A 22815-nucleotide genomic window follows, 5' to 3' on the forward strand; every position below is an offset into this window, starting at 1 on the left:
TTTATTTATTTATTTTTGACTGTGCTGGGTCCTCACTGATGCTCAGGCTTTTCTCTAGATGCAGTGAGTGGGGCTACTCTCTAGTTGCAGTGTGGGGCTTCTCACTGTGGTGCCTTCTCTCGTTGTGGAGCACAGGCTCTAGGGCACGTGGGCTCGACAGTTGCAGCTCCTGGGCTCTAGACTACAAGCTCAATAGTTGTGGCGCACGTTGCTCCGCGGCATGTGGGATCTTCCTGGATCAGGGATCGAACCCGTGTCTCCTGCATTGGCAGGCGGATTCTTTACCACTGAGCCACCAGGGAAGCCCACCATGGTCTTTCCAACCCACAGTGTACACCACTGCCCTGCCAAGAATGCCCTTTCCATCTGGCTTGTTGCTATTTGCTTTTGAGAACACGTCTTACGTCATCTCCTACAGGAAGCTGCACGGGACCTTCCCTGGTTTGAGGGGGGCTTCCATTTTCCTGGGGTTCCAGGGCATGCCATGTTTACATGAAGCACAGCACTCTTCACTGCGTGACGTGACTGAAGCTTTCCTGGTCTGCTCCTTCTCTGACTTGGAGTATCTTCAGGACAGAGACGATATCTCGCTCCTGTTTCCTGTGCCTGGCACAGCACTTGGCAATTTAAGACACAGTCAATTTGAACGTATGCACGGAACACCCTTTGTGTGCTTTTAGGCTCTTTGCTGGTCCTGCTAGGTCTCAACAGGATACAGGGTGACCAGTTCTCCCAGTTTGCTCATTAGCCCTGAAGCCACAAGTTGGAATATATTTTCTATTTCCATTACATTTTTTATACATAACAATAACACAATATTCTCTACATTGTTTTTAAAATCATTGACACCATCTAAATCAAACAGCTGACAGAGGATCATGTTAGAAAACTTTGAAAAAAAAAAAAAAGAAAACTTTGAAAAACACAGATAAACAAAAAGAAATCACTTAAATCCCATCTCCAACTACAATCGTTATTAACATCATAGCAGGCATCCTTCCAGACATGTTCCCACACAGTCATCACATATGAATATGTACAGGCGTTGTACTCTCCCCTACAGTCCCACTGCCCTGACTGCAGTATTTCACACAAAAGGGACTACTTATTTGCTGCTTAGAGTGGTTTAAAACACAGTTGGTAAAAAACTGTGGTTTAAACACAGTTGAGGTCTTTTACACTTCATCAGTTACTTAAATCAGAACATGTTACTTTCACTTTGGACCATGTGTTCTCTACCTTGGTCTTCCCTGGTGGCTCGGTGGTAAAGAATCCACTTGCCAGTGAAGGAGACACGGGTTTGATCCCTGGGCCAGGAAGATCCCCTGGAGAAGGAAATGGTAACCCACTTCAATATTCTTGCCTGGGAAATCCCACAGACAGAGGAGCCTGGCAGGCTACAGTCCATGGGGTCACAAAAAGAGTCAGACATGACTGAGCAACTAAAGCACGCATGCACTCTGGACCTTTATTATAGCCTCAGTATTTTCGCCCTCTGCGAGCTAGTCCTATCCACCCTGAAGTCTTTCGAAACCATTTCTATCTGGAGTCCTCAATCTTCCTGACCCAATGTGAGCTGGGCTCCCTGTGGGCTGCTGCCCAGAAACCATCCTGGGACTTTATTTCTCTGCTTCCTGTGTCCCCCGTCTTCCTTTTCCTTAGATTACTCTCTCTTATTGCTGAAATCCATCTCAAGTAACTTTTTAAGGAAAGGTGTGTTAGAGGAAAAATTATAATTCTTGAATATTTGAAAATGCCCTTCCCCCTTCCCCCCAAATTCAATCGATAGTTTGATTAAGCATAGCAATAACCTGGATTTAAAAATTTCCCCAGACAACTTTGAAAGCCTTTCTCCATATTTTCCTTAGCATCTCATGCTGCTGGTAAGTTTGAAGGTGTTAATGATAATTATTCTTTATAAGTCTTACATTTTCTCTGTCTTCCCACCCTCCTCACTTCAGGTTTTAAAGTGTCTGTTGCAGTTCTCTGTGTAATTTCTAGATACAACACAGTGTATACTTTATGGAGGTGAACAGAGTAATGCTTCCCACCCCCTTCCAAAGATGTCCATGTTCTAATTCTAGAATCTGAGAATTCATTCTCTCACATAGCAAAAGGGATTTGGCAGACATGATTAAGGTTATCTACCTAGAGATGGGGAGATTATCCTGGATTATCTGGCTGGGCCCAATTTAATTACATGTGTCCTTAAAAGTAAAGAGACTTTTCCCACTGGGTCAGAGCTGGGACAGAAGAAGGAAGAGGTGTGAAGTGCGAGAGGGACTTGAGCTATCACAGCTGGTTTGAGGACAGTGGATGAAGACCCTGAGCCAAAGACCACAAGTGGACTCTGGATCTGCCCTGGGCTGACAGACAGCAAGAAAACGAAGCCCTCAGACTTATCTGCAAGGAACTGAATGTCCCGGAAATGGAGATTAACAGGAAACAGATTCTCCCTTAAAGCCTCTAGAAAGACACACAGACCAGAGGACACCTTGATTTTAATCCAGTGAGAGCCACACTAAACTGTGACCTGTAGAGTTTAAACTAATAAATCTGTGTGTGCTTTAAATATATATAAAGTCTCTAAAGTTTATGGTAATTTGTTATAGCAGCAACAGAAAACCAATACATTCATATTTTGGTAAGTGCTGCCAAATTTTCCTTCCAAAAGGCTGACTTTATTTATACTTATGCCAATAGTTGAAGAGAAAACTCTTGTTCAAAACCTTCACTGACATAAGATATTTTCAATATCTTAATCTTTCCAAGCTGATTCTGAAAAAATTTCATTTTTATTTGTCATCCTCTAATTTTGTATACAAGGTTAAACATCTTTTATGTATTTGTTAAACATGTTTTGTTTTGCTTGGAATTACACTGTTCTTTTTTTTAGTCACTAGATTTCTGAAATTTCAAACTGTTATGACTATGTGTACAAAAACATATGCTGTTAGGTATGTACTAGTGGAGACAGAAATGGCAACCCATTCCAATATTCTTGCCTGGATAACCCCATGGATAGAGAAGCTTGGCAGGCTACAGTCCATGGGGTCACAAAGAGTCTGACATGACTGAGCACACATATAGCAGGTATGTACTAGATACTTAATGATTTGCATCTCCTTTCTGCTGTGGAAATTATGCTGCCTATTAAACTAACTGCCAGAATCTGCTAGCTGCCTAAGTCAATACCAATATCCTCTTCCTTAGTAGGAGTACCATAATTATTATGTGATCTCGTTGCTGCCCAGAATAAAGGACTACATTTCTTAGCTTTCCTTGCAGGTAGGTTTGGCAAAAGAGATGTAAGCAAAAATATGGGAAAGCTGCTTAAAGATAGCTGACACTGTAACAACCCCCACTCCTTTAAAAAAAAAAAATCAGTTCTTGCTTGACCTTGATTCAGACACAATGGCTAAAGTTCCAGCAGCATCTTGGACTGTGAGAGGCCTTGAAAACAGAGAGCATCTACTAGATGGCAGAATAGGAAAGTAACACGCTAACATTCCTGGTGACCCACTGAAGTCACCAGTCACCTGAGAGCTATCTACTTCTTTTATACAAGTGAGAAACTTCTACGTTGTCAATCTCTGATTTTTTAAGTGATTTTCTGTTGTTTGATACAGCAAATCTGATCCTAATGCATGATCCCAGCACTCACTGATCTGCTATGTCTTTTATATTTTACCTCTTACACCTTTTACCTTTTATACCTTTTATATTTATCTTTTATACTTTACCTTTTGTTTTTGACATCTCAGAAGCTACCAACTGGAAAATCTCTCCTATTCTAAAGTGTACCTCTGTTCCCTGAATTTTGTTTTTTTCTTCATGTTAGTGATACTGGGGTTTTTCTTTTCATGTTAGAGACCTTCATCTGATATCTGTTGATCCTTGGTTGCTGTTCACATTAAGACTTAGGCAATAATGGGACAAACTAACAACAGATGCCTCCTGATTAGATGCACTGAGAAAAGTCTCTGCCTTCTGTGATTTGCTGCCAGTAGTGTAGAGCCTGAATTTAATCATAAGGAAACAGTAGACAAACCAGAGCTGAGGGACATTTTACAAAATAACTGCAGAGTAATCTTAGATGTCAATACCATGAAACACAAAGGCTATGAAGCTGGTCATCACTCAAAGAGATAAAAAGAGACATAGCAACTGAATGCAATGTGATGGAAATTTCTATTGCTAATTGGAACATTTTTTTAATTGGCAAAATCTGAATAAGATCAACAACTAGATAATAGTATTTTGTCAATGTTAACTTTCTGATTTTTAATCAATTTCCTGTACTTGTATAAGAATATGTTAAGGAAATACACATTGGAGTATTTAATATTTTAAGGAAATATACATTAATGGAAATACACCTTAAAAATGATGCCTCATTTTAAAAAATGAGGCATCATGTCTGACTAATTGAACAGTTCAGGGAAAAAATGAAATGTTTGTATGTCTATCTACCTATCTATTTGTCAAGAAAAGATAAAGTAAAAAGTAAACATATTAACATATTAATACTACAGGAAACTGGATATAATGTATATGAGAATTATTTCCTCTAACTTTTCTGTAAATCTAAAATTATGCCAAAGTAAAAATTTTAAAAAATATATTACAGTAGAAAGACTCTAGGAGCTATTTATAGATGCGCTAGTTAATGGGAGGTAAAGTTTGTGCAGGCGTGAAGCCAGCTGTAACTGTACTCGTGCTAATTCACTTCAGTTGTGTCAACTCTCGGCGACCCCATGAACTGTAGCCCGCCAGGCTCCTCTGTCCATGGAATTCTCCAGGCAAGAATACTGGACTGGGTTGCTACACCCTCCTCCAGGAGATCTTCCCAACCGAGGGATAGAACCCACGTCTCCTGCAGTGCAGGCAGATTCTTTACCTACTGAGTCCTGTAACTCTAGGAACATTTAAATGCCAGAATAAGGAGGCATTTACCCTGGGAATGTTTTCTAGTCATCTGCCCTAGTTTTTCCTAGGCGGTTTGTTAAGACTATTTGAACCCTCCAATTTTTCGCCTGGGGTTAATGGCTGTCTACAGACCCTTTCAGTCCAATTTCTCAGCCCCGTCCCCTATTGTATCTGTTGTCAAGGTCTAGAGCCTGTCTGGGCTTCTTCCAGATGGTCAGCACCCTAGCGTGTTCTAGGCTATGGCCTCCTCTACTCAGCCTCATCAATCAACCCTCATTAATCCATTTTACATTTTCCAGAAAGTTCTTGAAATCTCTTGTCTACCAACAACTCCCCCCACCCTATTTCTCTCATTGTGCTTTTTTTTTTTTTCATTTTTTAATATATTTTTCTTCCTAGGCATGTGCTTCTTCAGCCATCTCAAATGAGAATTCTTTGGACAATTTAATGTTAATTTTAATCTAAAACTTATTACTCAAGGAACATACTGGGGATGAAGGATGGGGAGGAATATCTGGAAATCTCCTTTAGCTTTTCCACATCTGATATTGTTATAAGCTTTCTCCAATCACTACAGATCATGCTGAACTCTCAGCCCCTGGCATTTGTCATACTATTTACTTGGTAATTTAGTCAAGTTACATTATTTATTTATTTCATGTGAATTGTCTTCTATAGCATCATCTTATAGATTTAGGTTTACTAAGGCCAAATACAATTTATTCCTTTCTATATACTTTGAGTGAAATAAGGATATGCCCAGAAGAACAGGGAAACCACCACATCACATGCAATCTCTCCACCTCCTGGTCATGGCTGACTGGACCAGGTTATCAGCTCATCACAACAGGCAGCCAATCCACTGGTTGATCAGAGACTTGAACAGATGACCTGGACCAATCAGATTCCCTTCATCATGAATTCAAACCATAAAACACAGAAGTTGTTGCTAGTCCATGGTGAGTACTGGACTGACAAAGCCATGCCAGCTTAGTGACTGAGGCAGCCATTTGCAAAATGATGAGTAAGAAAATGAGAGATGAAAATGAGACAGATATGGAGAAGCTGAGACTAAGTGAGAGAGAATGTACCTGTTTTAAACAACTTTCTAGTTTATGTGAAACCCATTTGTACAGAATTCTGTAACATTATATATTTCTATAACTTACAGAAATATCTGTAATATTGACTTACATCTTTCTAATAATGAAGCTTGTTTGAGTGGGAATCTCTTGTAACTAAAAAAGTAAAAAGTGTTAATTTCCTGGTTTTGTTTTTTAAAATATGTTGTTCAGTTGCTCAGTCATGTCTGATTCTTTGTGACCGTACGGACTGCAGCACACCAGGCTTCCCTGTCCTTCACTATCTCCCAGAGTTTGCTCAAACTCATGTTCATTGAGTCGGTGATGCCATCCAACCATCTCATCCTCTGTCACCCATTTCTCCTGCCATCAATCTTTCCCAGCATCAGGTTCTTTTCCAGTGAGTTGGCTCTTCGCATCAGGTAGCCAAAGTAATGGAGCTTCAGCATCAGTCCTTACAATGAATATTCAGGGTTGATTTCCTTCAGGATTAACTGGTATGATCTCCTTGCTGTCCAAGGGACTCTCAAGAGTCTTCTCTATCACCACAGTTTGAAAGCATCAACTCTTCAGTGCTCAGCCTTCTTTATTATCCAACTCTCACATCTATACATGACTACTGGAAAAATTATCTTTGACTAGATGGACTTCTGTCAGAAAAGTGAAGTCTCTGCTTTTTAATACTCTTTTTAGGTTTGCTATAGCTTGTCTTCCAAGGAGCAAGCACCTTTTAATTTCATGGCTGCAGTCACCATCCACAGTGATTTGGAGCCCAGGAAAATAATGTCTGTCATTGCTTCCCCATCTATTTGCCATGAAGTGATGGGACTGGATGCCATGATCTCAGTTCTTTGAATGCTGAGTTTTAAGCTGCTTTTTCACTTTCCTCTTTCATCAAGAGGCTCTTTAGTTCCTCTTTTCTTTCTGCCATTAGCGTGAGGGTTAAAATATAAAGAACAAGGCTATTGTTGGCTGAAAAAAAATGCACACCTAAAAGTTGGGAGCTATATTTTATCTGGGTGACAAAACTGAGAACTTATGACCAGAAGTAGCCTCTCAGATGGCCCTGATGGACTGCTCCCAAGAGTTAAGAGAGAAGCCAGGATTTATAGGAGTTCTGTAATAGTCTGAACATCAAAAGATTACTGTTAATTAAAGAAAACCAGAGACTTCCCTGGTGATCTAGTGGTTAAGACTCCGCACTTTCACTGCCGGGGGTGTGGGTTAGAACCCCAGTTAGGGAATTAAGATCCTGCATGCTGCAAGGCGAGGTCAAAAAAAATAAACTAGGTATCTCAAGTTAACGAATTTAGTGTTTTACTGTGTATAGGAAGATGCGAGAGTATGTGCTCACTGAAGTCATTCCTTTGATGTGCACCTTAACTATCTAGGGCTAGTATCCTGCTTTTCTCTACTCTGAATCCCTCAGGGCACATGCCTCTTAAGAAACCTGTACGCAGGTCAGGAAGCAACAGTTAGAACTGGACATGGAACAACAGACTGGTTCCAAATAGGAAAAGGAGTACACCAAGGCTGTATATTGTCACCCTGCTTGTTTAACTTATATGCAGAGTACATCATGAGAAACCCTGGACTGGAGGAAGCACAAGCTGGAATCGAGACTGCCGGGAGAAATACCAATAACCTCAGATATGCACATGACACCACCCTTATGGCAGAAAGTGAAGAGGAACTAAAAGGCCTCTTGATGAAAGTGAAAGAGAAGAGTGAAAAAGTTGGCTTAAAGCTCAACATTCAGAAAACTAAGATCATGGCATCCAGGCCCATCACTTCATGGCAAATAAATGGGAACAGTGGAAACAGTGTCAGACTTTATTTTTTGGGGCTCCAAAATCACTGCAGATGGTGATTGCAGCCATGAAATTAAAAGACGTTGGCTCCTTGGAAGGAAAGTTATGACCAACCTAGACAGCATATTCAAAAGCAGAGACATTACTTTGTCAACAAAGGTCCGTCTAGTCAAGGCTATGGTTTTTCCAGTAGTCATGTATGGATGTGAGAATTGGGCTGTAAAGAAAGCTGAGCGCCTAAGAATTGATGCTTTTGAACTATGGTGTTGGAGAAGACTTTTGAGAGTCCCTTGGACTGCAAGGAGATCCAACCAATCCATCCTAAAGGAGATCAGTCCTGGATGTTCATTGGAAGGACTGATGTTGAAGCTGAAACTCCAATAATTTGGCCACCTGATGCAAAGAGCTGACTCACTGGAAAAGACCCCAATGCTGGGAAAGATTGAGGGCAGGAGGAGAAGGGGACAACAGAGGATGAGATGGTTGGATGGCATCACCGACTCAATGGACATGGGTTTGGGTGGACTCCGGCAGTTGGTGACGAACAGGGAGGCCTGGGATGCTTCGATTCATTGGGTCGCAAAGAGTCAGACACGACTGAGCGACTGAACTAAATTGAACTGACAGTGATAGCTGGTTTGTTGGTTGCAACATCCTTTATTTACTGATATGGAAGGCAATATTTTTTTAATCATATTATACATAAAAATTTACATCTCAATCAGTACACAAATTAAAATGTCAGAGAATTAGATGCTTTATTTTTAAAAATCCTGATAGACTGTAGCATCTTTCTCATTAATCTTTGACAATCTAATTCCACCGCTGTAGTAAAAATTTCTTCTGGGGAAACTTAGTTTAACTGTTTCAAAAGTCAAGAGAACAGGCACAAAATTTCCATTGTAAGCTCTCCTGTAAGAGGTCTTGCCAAGAACTTATTAAGGAAACCCAGTGCTTTCTCTGCTCCCTTCACCTGCCCCTCTTCATCTTTCTTCAGAGGCAGCAGGAGAAAGACCCAGTACCTTCAACATGTTCCCACATTTGCTCTTGTGAAATTATTATCTTACTTCAGTACTACTCTCTATATGCATCTGACCTTTAAAGCTAGAGTGGATTCTTGTTTTCATATCACATGGATCAGATATATCATGGGCTTTTGAAAAAAAAATGTATATAGTTACAGGAATACCCATTCAGAAGGAAATTACTTCACACACTTAAATCCTAATTTCATGATAGTTCTGCAAAGTGAGTTCCCAAATGCAGGGACCATGTCTTTTGAGTCCTTTCTACCTTCCCTCCAAAAAGAAAAAAAAATGATTTAGAGCTGTGTAACCTTCAGCTATCCAATACATGTTAGTTGAATTGAATAATTTCAATTATGAAAAGAAAATTTTATTAAACCTTTGTGCCAAGTTTTAAGATGAAAATACATTTAAAGCAAAGTTAGGAAATGACACTAAAATTTTGAGTTGCAGAAGTCAGCAATTAAGAGTAATGTTCCAAAATAAGCACTGCCCATCTCCTGTGAATAAGCAGTTTATTTTGGCAAGGGCAGAAGCTTGCCTTGGGTGGATACATAATGATCCCACGCCACGGCTGCTCTCTCCCGACCAGTTAGAGATTTATTTCTCAGGCAGCGACATAACTGATTACTAAAGCTAAAACAAATCTGTTCCATATCATTCTCAAACACCATTTTTTTCTACTTTAAAATAGTTTACACTCATTAAAAATTTTTTTGACAAGTATGACAAAGTTAGAAAAATAATTATCCAGAGCTCCATCATCTATACAGATCCACACTTTTTTTTCATGTGTAATGCAAAGAATTTTATTACATCTCTTATTTTCTCCCAGTTTTACTGAGATATAATTGACATAGAGCACTGTATAAGTCTAAGGTGTACAGCATAATGATTTGACTTACATACATCATGAAATGATGACTACAATAAGTTTAGTGAACATCCATCATCTCATATAGATGCAAAAAAATAAAAAAAAAATTTAAATTTTCCTTGTGATGAGAACTCAGGATTTACTTTCTTAACAACTTCTGTATATAACATGGGCTTCCCTGGTGGCTTGGACAGTAAAGAATCTGCCTGCAATGTGGGAGACCTGGGTTCGATCCCTGGGTTGGGAAGATCCCCTGGAGAAGGGAATGGCAACCCACTCCAGTATTCTTGCCAGGAGAATCCCATGGATAGAGGAACCTGGTGGGCTATAGTCCATGGGGTCACAGAGAGTTAGACATGACTGAACCTGGGGTTTACTCCCTTAACAACTTTTGTGTATAACACACAGTAATATTAATTATATTTATCATGTTATATATTACCAAACAGATCCACTCCTAACATATTCTTCTTGCTACTTTCTTCTGATAGACCAAAAAACCATGTATGTTACTTGCTTTTTGCATAGAATACGCTAATCTGCATAAAATATGAGTTATTTATGATCTAAGTGGTAATACACCAGTTGTCTGTGAGTTCTCCTGAACTTTCTTTTGTGCTCTAAGGAGTTCTGCTGAAGGAAACACATTACCCCCAATCACAGTGTGTCTGGGTACATCTATGTTGGATAAGCAGGAGAAAACATTTGAATTTCACTGTGCCTAGGAACCATCTGTAGGTCCTTTTAAAATGCAGAGTCAGAATTTTATTTTTAATTGAAGTATAGTTGATTTCCAATGTTGGACCCAACTCTGCTGTATAGCGAAGCGTAGAGTCAGCATTGTAAACAAGCTTCCAGGTGATTAGCAGAAGATGCTAATTCATGGGCACACTTTTAGCAGCAAGATCCTAATATAACCTGGGACATAAGAGAACTGGTGGAAGAAGAAATTTTTGCCTTCTCACATCTATCCACTATTAAGCCATTGCCACATCCCCGATCCATTTCTGGGAAAACATGGGACTATTTCTCATACCTGGAAAGTTTCCCATAGGCTGAGGGTGGAGTAAGGACTTTTATTGCCATGCAAGTTAAAATATTGAGCAACTGTTGTGAATCCTCAGCACTGGAAGCCTTGCAGTGTTCACAAAGTATCTACCCTTCTCTTTTCCCTTGGTAGTAACATATATGATATCTGGGCACAGGGCCTCCTAGAAAAAGGCTATAATTCTCAGCCTCCCTTGCAGCTGAACGTGACCACATTACCAACTCCCAGCCAATGGAATCTAAACAGAAGGGTGTGTAATCCATGGTTTGAGAATGGCAACAAATCAAATGAAATTAAAAGATTTTGTTTGTTCTGGTTATGATAAACTATAGCCCAGTTACAGTCAACTAAAATTTTAAAGGAAAGTGCATACTCCAGAGATTGTTACTAATGTTCCAACTGAAAAACCATATCCTGGAAGTGACTACTCCAAGTGTTTCTGCCATCTAAATCTGGATCAACACCAGATTCTCTGGTAATGTTCTCCATGAATTTCAGAAATGGGGTTTTCACTTCAGTTCAGTTGCTCAGCAGTGTCCGACTCTTTGCAACCCCATGGACCAGGCTTCCCTGTCCATCACTAACTCCCGAAACTTGCTCAAACTCATGTCCATCCAGTAGGTAATACCATCCAATCATCTCATCCTTTGTTGTCCCCTTCTCCTCGTGCCTTCAATCTTTCCCAGAATCAGGGTCTTTTCCAATGAGTCAGTTCTTCGCATCAGATGGCCAAGGTATTGGAACGTTAGCTTCCAATGAATATTCAGGACTGATTTCCTTTAAGATTGACTGGTTGGATCTCCTGGCAGTCCAAGGGACTCTCAAGAGTCTTCTCCAACACAACAGTTCAAAAGCATCAATTCTTCAGCGCTAAGCCTTCTTTATGGTCCAACTCTCACATCCATATTTAACCACTGGAAAAACCATACTTTGACTAGATGGACCTTTGTGGGCAAAGGAATGTTTCTGCTTTTTAGTATGCTGTCTAGGTTTGCTACAGCTTTTCTTCCAAGGAGTAAGCATCTTTTAATTTCATGGCTTCAGTCACCATCTGCAGTGATTTTGGAGGCCAAGAAAATAAAGTTTGTAACTGTTTCCATTGTTTCTCCATCTATTTGCCATGAAGTGATGGAACTGGATGCCATGATCCTCGTTTTCTGAATGTTGAGTTTTAAGCCAGCTTTTTCAATTACTTCTTCTTTCACCTTCATCAAGAGGCTCTTTAGTTCGTCTTCGCTTTCTGCTCTAAGGGTGGTGTCATCTGCATATCTGAGGTTATTGATATTTCTCCTGACAATATTGATTCCAGCTTGTGCTTCATCCAGTCCAGCATTTCGCATGATGTTCTCTGCATATAAATTAAATAAGCAGAGTGACAATATACAGCCTTGATATACTCCTTTCCCAATTTGGAACCAGTCTGTTGTTCCATGTCCAGTTCTAACTATTGCTTCTTAACCTGCATACAGGTTTCTCTGGAAGCAGGTAAAGTGGTCTGATATTCCCATCTCTTGAAGAATTTTCTGCAGTTTGTTGTGATCTACACAGTCAAAGGCTTTGGTCTAGTCAATAAAAGCAGTAGATGTTTTTATGAAACTCTCTTGCTTTTTCTATGATCCAACAGATATCAGCAATTTAAAAGTCTACTAACCAGTATACTGAATGGCAGAAAGGAATTCTCATTGGTTAACATAAAGATACTTAAAATATCAGCTTGTTCTCTAAAATCTTTTAGAGACCCTCCACACCCTTGTAACAATAGAGTAAAAGAATGCAATGTTTGAACCTTTAGAAATGGTGCCTAAGGCTTGATTCCTAAACAAGGTCAGGTTTTTGGTTTTAAAACTGTCTGATATCAGTGGCTGCACAGGCTCAGGAGGGCCGAGAGGAGCTACTCCATGTTCAAGGTCAGGAGGGGCAGCCGTGAGGAGATATCGCTCGTCCAAGGTAAGGAGCAGTGGCTGTCCTTTGCTGGAGCAGCCATGAAGAGATACCCCACATCCAAGGTAAGAGAAACCCAAGTAAAACGGTAGGTGTTGCGAGAGGGCATCAGAGGGCAGACACACTGAAACCATAATCACAGAAAACTAGTCAGTCTAATCACATGGACCACAGCCTTGCCTAACTCAATGAAACTAAGCCATGCCATGTGGGGCCACCCAAAATGGGCGGGTCATGGTGGAGAGGTCTGACAGAATGTGGTCCACTGGAAAAGGAAATGGCAAACCACTTCAGTATTCTTGCCTTGAGAATCCCATGATCAGTATGAAAATACAAAATGATAGGATACTGAAAGAGGAACTCCCCAGGTCAGTAGGTGCCCAATATGCTACTAGAGATCAGTGGAGAAATAACTCCAAAAAGAATGAAGGGATGGAGCCAAAGCAAAAACAATACCCAGTTGTGGATGTGACTGGTGATAGAAGCAAGATCCGATGCTGTAAAGAGCAATATTGCATAGGAACCTGGAATGTTAGGTCCATGAATCAAGGCAAATTGGAAGTGGTCAAACAGGAGATGGCAAGAGTGAATGTTGACATTCTAGGAATCAGCGAACTAAAATGGACTGGAATGAGTGATTTAACTCAGATGACCATTATATCTACTGCTGTGGGCAGGAATCCCTTAGAAGAAATGGAGTAGCCATCGTGGGCAACAAAAGAGTCTGAAATGCAGTACTTTGATGCAATCTCAAAAACGACAGAATGTTTCCAAGGCAAACCATTCAATATCACAGTAATCCAAGTCTATGCCCCAACCAGTAATGCTGAAGAAGCTGAAGTTGAATGGTTCTATGAAGACCTACAAGACCTTTAAGAACTAACACCCAAAAAAGATGTCCTTTTTATTATAGGGGACTGGAATGCAAAAGTAGGAAATCAAGAAACACCTGGGGTAACAGGCAAATTTGGCCTTGGAGTACAGAATGAAACAGGGCAAAGGCTAACAGAGTTTTGCCAAGAAAATGCACTGGTCATAGCAAACACCCTCTTCCAACAACACAAGAGAAGACTCTATACATGGACATCACCAGATGGTCAACACCAAAATCAAACTGATTATATTCTTTGCAGTCAAAAATGGAGAAGCTCTATACAGTCAGCAAAAACAAGACCAGGAGCTGACTGTGGCTCAGATCATGACCTCCTTATTGCCAAATTCAGACTTAAATTGAAGAAAGTAGGGAAAACCACTAGACCATTCAGGTATGACCTCAATCAAATCCCTTATGATTATACAGTGGAAGTGAGAAATAGATTTAAGGGACTAGTCTGATAGACAGAGTGCCTGATGAACTATGGACAGAGGTTCGTGACATTGTACAGGAGATAGGGAGCAAAACCATCCCCAAGAAAAAGAAATGCAAAAAGCAAAATGGCTGTCTGAGGAGGCCTTACAAATAGCTGTGAAAAGAAGAGAAGTGAAAAGCAAAGGAGAAAAGGAACGATATAAGCATCTGAATGCAGAGTTCCAAAGAATAGCAAGGAGAGATAAGAAAGCCTTCCTCAGCAATCAATGCAAAGAAATAGAGGAAAACAACAGAATGGGAAAGACTAGAGATCTCTTCAAGAAAATTAGAGATACCCAGGGAACATTTCATGCAAAGATGGGTTCGATAAAGGACAGAAATGGGATGGACCTAACAGAAGCAGGAGATATTAAGAAGAGGTGGCAAGAATACACAGAACTGTACAAAAAAGATCTTCACGACCAAGATAATCACGATGGTGTGATCACTGACCTAGAGCCAGACATCCTGGAATGTGAAGTCAAGTGGGCCTTAGAAAGCATCACTATGAACAAAGCTAGTGGAGACGATGGAATTCCAGTTGAGCTATTTCAAATCCTGAAAGATGATGCTGTGAAAGTGCTGCACTCAATATGCCAGCAAATTTGGAAAACTCAGCAGTGGCTACAGGACTGGAAAAGGTCAGTTTTCTTTCCAATCCCAAAGAAAGGCAATGCCAAAGAATGTTCAAACTACTGCACAATTGCACTCATCTCACATGCTAGTCGGAGAAGGCAATGGCACCCCACTCCAGTACTCCTGCCTGGAAAATCCCATGGACAGAGGAGCCTGGTAGGCTACAGTCCATGGGGTCGCTAAGAGTCAGACACGACTGAGCGACTTCACTTTCACTTTTCACTTTCATGCATTGGAGAAGGAAATGGCAACCCACTCCAGTGTTCTTGCCTGGAGAATCCCAGGGACGGTAGGGCCTGATGGGCTGCCGTCTATGGGGTCGCACAGAGTCGGACACGACTGAAGCGACTTAGCAGCAGCAGCACATGCTAGTAGAGTAATGCTCAAAATTCTCCAAGCCAGACTTCAGCAATATGTGAACCATGAACTTCCAGATGTTCAAGCTGGTTTTAGAAAAGGTAGAGGAACCAGAGATCAAATTGCCAACATCGCTGGATCATGGAAAAAGGAAGAGAGTTCCAGAAAAACATCTATTTCTGCTTTATTGACTATGCCAAAGCCTTTGACTGTGTGGATCACAATAAACTGTGGAAAATTCTGAAAGAGATGGGAATACCAGGCCACCTGACCTGCCTCTTGAGAAACCTGTATGCAGGTCAGGAAGCAACAGTTAGAACTGGACATGGAACAACAGACTGGTTCCAAATAGGAAAAGGAGTACGTCAAGGCTGCATATTGTCACCCTGCTTATTTAACTTATATATGCAGAGTACATCATGAGAAATGCTGGGCTGGAAGAAGCAAAAGCTGGAATCAAAATTGCTGGGAGAAATATCAATAACCTGAGATATGGAGATGACACCACCCTTCTGGCAGAAAGTGAAGAGGAACTAAAAAGCCTCTTGATGACAGTGAAAGAGGAGAGTGAAAAAGTTGGCTTAAAGCTCAACATTCAGAAAACGAAGATCATGGAATCCGGTCCCATCACTTCATGGGAAATAGATGGGAAACAGTGGAAACAGTGGAAACAGTTGCTGACTTTATTTTTAGGGGCTCCAAAATCACTGTAGATGATGATCGCAGCCATGAAATTAAAAGACGCTGGCTCCTTGGAAGGAAAGTTATGACCAACCTAGATAGCACATTGGGCTTCCCTGGTGACTCAGAGGTTAAAGCATCTGCCTGCAAATGCAGGAGACCTGGGTTTGATCCCTGGGTTGGGAAGATCCCCTGGAGAAGGAAATGGCAACTGACTCCAGTATTCTTGCCTGGAGAATCCCATGGATGGAGGAGCCTGATGGGCTACAGTCCATGGGCTTGCAAAGAGTCGGACACAACTGAGTGACTTCACTCACTTCACTCAGATAAAATATTAAAAAGCAGAGACATTACTTTGCCAACAAAGGTCCATCTTGTCAAGGCTATGGTTTCTCCAGTGGTCATGTATGGATGTGAGAGTTGGACTGTGAAGAAAGCTGAGCACAGGAGAATTGATGCTTTTGAACTGTGGTGTTGGAGAAGACTCCTGAGATTCCCTTGGACTGCAAGGAGATCCAACCAGTCCGTTCTAAAGGAGATCAGTTCTGGGTGTTCCTTGGAAGGACTTATGCTAAAGCTGAAACTCCAATACTTTGGTCACCTCATGCAAAGAGTTGACTCATTGGAAAAGACTCTGATGCTGGGAGGGATTGGGGGCAGAAGGAGAAGGGGACGACAGAGGATGAGATGGCTGGATGGCATCACCGACTCGATGGACGTGAGTTTGAGTGAACTCTGGGAGTTGGTGATAGACAGGGAGACCTGGCGTGGTGCAATTCATGGGGTCGCAAAGAGTCGGACAGGACCGAGGGACTGAACTGACTGATATCAGCTCTCTAGATAACATTCCTGCTTCTGGAATGTTGTCATGCTTGCCTTGATTGAATTTTTCACTATAGTTGAGATTGGAGATTAGAGGAGATATAAGTAGAGATTTAGTTGAATTGACTGTGCTATCTTTAGTTGGTCAGTTGTGTCCAACTCTTTGCAACCCCATGGACTGTAGCCTGCCTGTCCATGGGATTCTCCAGGCAGAATACTGGAGTGGGTGGCCATGCCTTCTCCAGGGGATCTTTTAATGCAGGGCTGGAACTCGGGTCTCCCACATTGCAGGTGGATTCTTTACCATCTGAGTCACCAGGGAAGTTTAGATAACAGAAACGATTATGCTTGTTTATAAGTAAATGTTGTTAATAGATGTCTCTGTTTGTGGCAGAATTTGTTTTGAGACTTGCTTTCATATCATCTGGTAGGAAAGTTGACAAAGTGACCATTTTTATTGTTCTCTACCAAATTACTCTTTATCAAAAAGCCCATAAGTATCATGCAGAACTCAACTAGCTTGTGTCAATTTACGGTAAAGAGCAAGGAGAGAAAGAGCTAGATTTCCTTAAGTCCATGGAGCCACCATAGAACTCTGGACCTCTCTCCTCCAGCGGTGTTTTTATGCCAGAGAAATATATTTCCAACTTGTGTCAGACGCTAGCTATCAGCTTATATTTTCTGCTAGTCATGTAAGAAACCTGTCCTGATAATCCTGTACTTTCCAGTCACCATCCCAGGAAGACATTTCCCAGGACACCTTCCCTGATTTCACTTCCCTTCCCCCTGCTTGTTTCTTCTGTATTTAGGATTAGCTCCACCATCACCCTCCACCCTCTACTTTCAAATACTTTGTACTCCTCTTCAAGCTCTTCTGAGAATACTCAAGAAGGGTGCTTTGTGACATTGTTGCTTTGGTGGGGGCCTCCCTCACCATTACTGTTTGAAGAAAAAAAGTTTCTATTCTTAACAGTTTCCTGATGACAGATATATCAGAAGGCAGGCATTTTGCCCTTAGACTCCATATCTTAGCACATATGATTTTAATACACTATTGATCAGGGGATTTTTGGAGTATTTTGGCCATCAATTTGTTATGCAAGTGAATATTGAAACGTCTGTGGTCAATAATGTTTGGGTAACAAAAGATATGGGCTTCCCTGATGGCACAGTGGTAAAGAATTTACCTGCCAATGCTGGAGATGTGGATTCAGTCCCTGGGTAGGGAAGATCCCCGGAGAAGGGAATGGCAACCCACTCCAGTATTCTTGCCTGGGACATCCCACGGACAGAGGAGCCTGGAGGGTTATAGCTCATGTGGTCACAAAAGAATCAGACACGACTGAGCAACTAAACAACAACAAAAGATGTATTAATTCATTCCTAGTTAATAATGTGTTAAAAATGATCAATGGTTCAGGATCAAATTTAACCAAAAACTTGTGTAACACAGTATGGAATATATTTCCATTTTTTTAACTTATTTTCTTTATCTCATGCTTTGTGTTTACACCACCATTTTTTTTTTTTTTTAAAGAGAGTGGTTTTTTAAGATTACAAATGCCTCAAGACTAAATAATACTCAGGATTACAGAACATGACTCAGTTAGAATGCCTTTTGTTCCTATTATTATTATTTATCCTTCTCTTCATTCTTCTCTCCCCACTTCTCCAATAAAATCAGAAAAGGAGCTAAATTAAAGGCTTCATACTCCTAAGACCTCTTTAACTTCCTACACAGCAGAATACCATAATTTGGATTCTTTGGAGACTCCCTCTTCATGCAAAGTCTGTGCTGGAACCAGTACAACACAATGATTTAGCCCACGTTCTAGAGTCAGTGTGAGTTTAAATTCTGGCACTAGTTATGTGCCCTTAGGCAGACAACTTAACCATTCTATACCTCAGTTTCCTCATCTAAAAAATGGAAATAAAAATAATGCCTCTCAAGATTAACATAAAGATTAAACAAAACAATAAAGAACTTAGTATAGTGGTTGGCAAGTAGTAAACATTTAATAGTATTTATTTAATCAATAATTAATGTGTGCTATTTAAAGTACTATTTAACATTGTATCAAATTGGACACTAAGGCAGAGTGAATCCCTAACATTAAGGAATTTGTAGGCTGGTGGGAGAAATGAAGCATGCAAAGTAGCTAACTGTAACAGAAATGGATATTAAGATAATCAGATAAATTACTTATTGTAAGTATTCATTAAAGATGGTTGCAAATCCTTTGTTATCCTGCTATTGGATCTAATTCACTTCTCTTTCAAGTCTGCATTGGTCTTAGTAATTTGCTTAAATAATAGTGTAACCAAAGCAATGCTGTAGGATCTTGCTCTGCTCTTTTAGAATGTTTGCCCCAAGGGAAGCCAGCCATCATGCAAGAAGCCCAAGTGTCTGGAATCATCAAGCTGTAAGGAAGCCCAAGACAGTGATCTGGAGCACACACACAGACAGAGCACTAGGCCTGGCTGTTCCATCCATCTATGAATGAAAAATATTGCCTGCCATATAGCAAAGGGTGCTGCGGCCATCAAGCCATCACATTACAGCCACCCCTGACAGTGTATCCTGAAGAAACTCAAGATGAGTAAACACAGGCTACCAACCCCAGATAGCTGAGGGGTGTGTCAAAGGAAAGATTTCAGTCAGCCCAGGCTTGCAGCTTCCCATACATAGAAAAACAGTGAACTCATTAACTTGAGATATCTGTGTGCGTGTGTGTTAATTGCTCAGTCGTGTCTGACTCTGCAACCCCACGGACGGTAACCCACCAGGCTCCTCTGTCTGTGGGATTTTCTAGGCAAGAATACTGGAGTGGGTTGCCATTTCCTTCCCCATTAGATATTTGGTTTTCTTTAATTAACAGTAATTTTTTAATGTTCCAACTACCTAGTCTTTGCTGCAAAAACTCCTATATATCCTGATTCCACACCCCCTTGCCTCTTCAGAGCAGTCTCTCAAAGTGATCTGAGAGTTCTGTCTCTCAGGCTTGAAGTCCTCAAAGTAAAATATAATTCTCACCTTTTAGGTTGTGCTTTTCTTTTTTCAGGCAACACATCCCAGTCCAGGAATCAGACATGAGTACAAAAAAACCTGTCCTGGCAGCATCTTGGTAGCCCCAGGAAGGTCAATATGCAGAAGAACCCAGTAACCAGATAGCACCAGCCAGATCTGAGTCCTCCGTCCTGTGGCCCCAATAAAGCCCCCCAAGCGAACTAACCAGATACAGCGTTAGATAAGCCATGTAAACTCTCTTTGCTACAGATGACTTATTTTTTATTTTTTTGAAGTGAATGTTTTCTTTTTTTATTTTTCAATTGCTCTGGGTCTTGCTGTGTGCAAGCTTTCTTTAGCTGTCGGGAGCAGGGGCTACTCTTCACTGCAGTGCACGGGCTTCTCACTGTGCAGCTTCTCTTGTGGAGCACAGGCTCTAGGGTGCGTGGGCTTCAGGAGTTGCAGCATGTGGGCTCAGGACAGTTCCTGGGCCCTAGTAGTTTTTGTTCCGTTGCTAAGTCGTGTTCAACTCTGCGACCCCAGGGATTGCAGCACGTCAGGCTTCCCTGTCATTCACAATCTCCTGGAGTTTGCTCAAACCCATGTCCATTGAGTCAGTGATACCCTCCAACCATCCCATCCTCTGTCACCCCCTTCTCGTCCTGCCCTCAATCTTTCCCAGCATCAGGGTATTTTCCAATGAGTCAGTTCTTTGCATCAGGTGGCCAAAGGACTGGAGCCCTAGAGCTCGGGTTCAGGAGTTGGGATGCACAGGCTTAGTTGCCCTGTGGCATGTGAAATCTTCCCGGACCAGGGATTGAACCCATGTCCCCTGCATTGGTAGACAGATTCTTATCCACTGTATCACCAGGGAAGTTCAGATGACTTATTTCTAATGGGATTACAAGAGTCGCCTTTTTTATGCCTCTGTACATGTTTGAATGAGGAAAACAGTGTGTGCAGAGAAGAGTGAGCATAGCAGGCCTGAGACTATTATCCTTAGAAAGGTCTGCTTGAAAGACTGGCCCTTCGTGGGCATCTGGGAACTTAGCTAGTAAACAGTTCCCTATGCTGACAGAAAACTTTCCCTAAATGACAAAGGCAGCTTAGTAGGTCTAGACCGTGCAGTGATATGCTTTATACTAAATATCTGCCTTTATTCTGGGATCTGGAATTTGGGTATGCAGTGGGCAGAGAGTGCCTATTGACCAGCCCCCAGTAAAAACCTTGAGCACCAAGTCACTAAAGAGCTGCCCCAGACGACACTTTGCATGTGTGGTCACAACTCACTGCTGAAGGAAGAAAGCCACTGCACTGGGACAGGACTAAGAAGCTAACACCTGGTTTCCTCCCAACTTTATCCCAAGCACTTTTTCCTTTTTGTGATTTTACTTTGTTATCTTTAAAAAAAACTTACTTATTTTTAATTGGAGGAAAATTGCTTTACAATGTTGTGTTGGTCTCTGCCATACATCAACATGTATCTTTTTATGGTAATGAATCTTAGTTAAGAGTACACATAGATGCTGAGTTCTGCGAGGCCAGCTGTCAAATCGCTGTGCCTGTGGGGTGGTCTTGGGGTCCCCCAATACATGGCGTTTTAGAAATTATGAAACACATACTGAAGAGTCATTCAACTTTTTCATAAAAGGCTAGGCATCCCTCCTAACTAGTTCATGTCCTCCTTCTTTCTCCCTCCTTCCAAGGATACACATATTGAATCTTCCTCCTGCCCAAGTCCATAGCAGTATGTGGGCAGAAACACATGGCTGGAGGAGACAGTTTTAGTTCTTCAGCCCTAAGAAAGCTGTTTAACTGCTTATCTTGCACACAAATATAACAGTGGTTCACCTGACTTCCCTGGTGGCTCAGATGGTAAAGCATCTGCCTACATTGCGGGAGACTGGGGTTCGATCCCTGGGTCAGGAAGATCTCCTGGAGAAGGAAATGGCACCCCACTCCAGTACTCTTGCCTGGAAAATCCCATGGACAGAGGAGACTGGTAGGCTGCAGTCCATGGGGTCGCAAAAAGTCAGACATGACCGAGCAACTTCACTTCTTCTTCTTCACCTGCCTTTTACTTTTTATCCAATTGTGTTTGCCTTGTGTGGGTGGAGTATAAGAGCTTTTATCTTATTTATCTTATTAGGCTGAAGATATCATGGAAATTTCTTTTAAAATATTTACCCAAAGACTGAACTGGTGATAAAAAGCATTTTCTTTGCAATTAGAGAACAAGACTTCATAAATCTATGGCTAGTCACTAAAGTACTGGTATTACAGCATTAGCAAGATTTTTATTTGCCACACAAAATCTATACCTGCAATGCAGCATAGCCATCTCACGTTGTTATAATACGGGTGGCTTATTTTCAGATGATCTTTCTGGTAAACTTTCTGATTATATTTTGACAAGGCTGAGCATCATTTTTTTAATCGCAGAGTGACAAGCGCTTAGCCACTGTGACAACGAAAGTCATTGGATTTGGCTCCAGAAATCAACCGAGCACGGGAGAGTTGAAGAATTCAAATAAAAAGCCAGCAAACCACTGACTATTATGTGATAAGCCCTTTAAATCACGTTGTAGACACAGGACTGAGAATTAGGAGCCCAAGTTCTAATCTGCTTTCTGCTCTAAAGCTGACCTTGATAAATAATTCATCTTTACTGGACCTCTATTATACCAGCTGTAAAATGAGAGGGTTCAAGTGAAACATTTTTTCAATCCCAAACATTCTACAGTTCAATGATAATATAAAGCCTGGGATACATGCCAGATGAGAGGGCACAAATGTATTTTGTAGGAAAGAGAGGTTCCTGGAGGCTAATATAGGACATTTTAATTAGTCAGAAAAAGAGAGTCACTTCTCTCAGGGGACAGAACTGGAGTGAAGGTATAGGGACAGAATCTACTGTAAGGGATCTTAGAGAAATTTCAATGTGAAATAACAATGTTATTAGTAATAGTTAGTCACTTTGAGTATTTACTAAGGTGAAAAGTATAATTTCATTTAATTCCCATAACAGTTCTAGCTATGATTATTCCCATTTTACAGAAAAGAAAACCGAGGCACAGGAAGATTCAGAGTTTCCATGAGGTCATACAGCAAGTGGCAGAATCCAGAATGTGACGCAACCTGGTATTTCAAAGAAGAGCTTCTAATCACTCTTAGGCAGTCACAGGTAGCAGTTGGCGACAAAACTCCCCACAACAGCACTACAGTTTAAGTGCAATTGACTGGAAAATGAG

At 41.1% G+C, this 22815-nt stretch overlaps 1 long non-coding RNA gene across 2 annotated transcripts in view; it reads right to left on the reverse strand.

Moving 5' to 3' along the window:
- The window catches only part of LOC129658930 (uncharacterized), a 64092-nt gene continuing 41277 nt past the window's right edge, over window positions 1-22815 (reverse strand). Inside the window, exon 3 of one of the 2 annotated variants that reach the window (XR_008717595.1) lies at window positions 1-1325. This is a non-coding gene — a long non-coding RNA (uncharacterized LOC129658930). Of the gene's footprint in view, window positions 1326-22560; window positions 22804-22815 lie in introns of those variants that run through there. The other variant, XR_008717591.1, reaches the window with a different exon arrangement.

This window comes from Bubalus kerabau, chromosome 8 (assembly GCF_029407905.1).
Source record: "Bubalus kerabau isolate K-KA32 ecotype Philippines breed swamp buffalo chromosome 8, PCC_UOA_SB_1v2, whole genome shotgun sequence".
Taxonomy (NCBI): domain Eukaryota; kingdom Metazoa; phylum Chordata; class Mammalia; order Artiodactyla; family Bovidae; genus Bubalus; species Bubalus kerabau.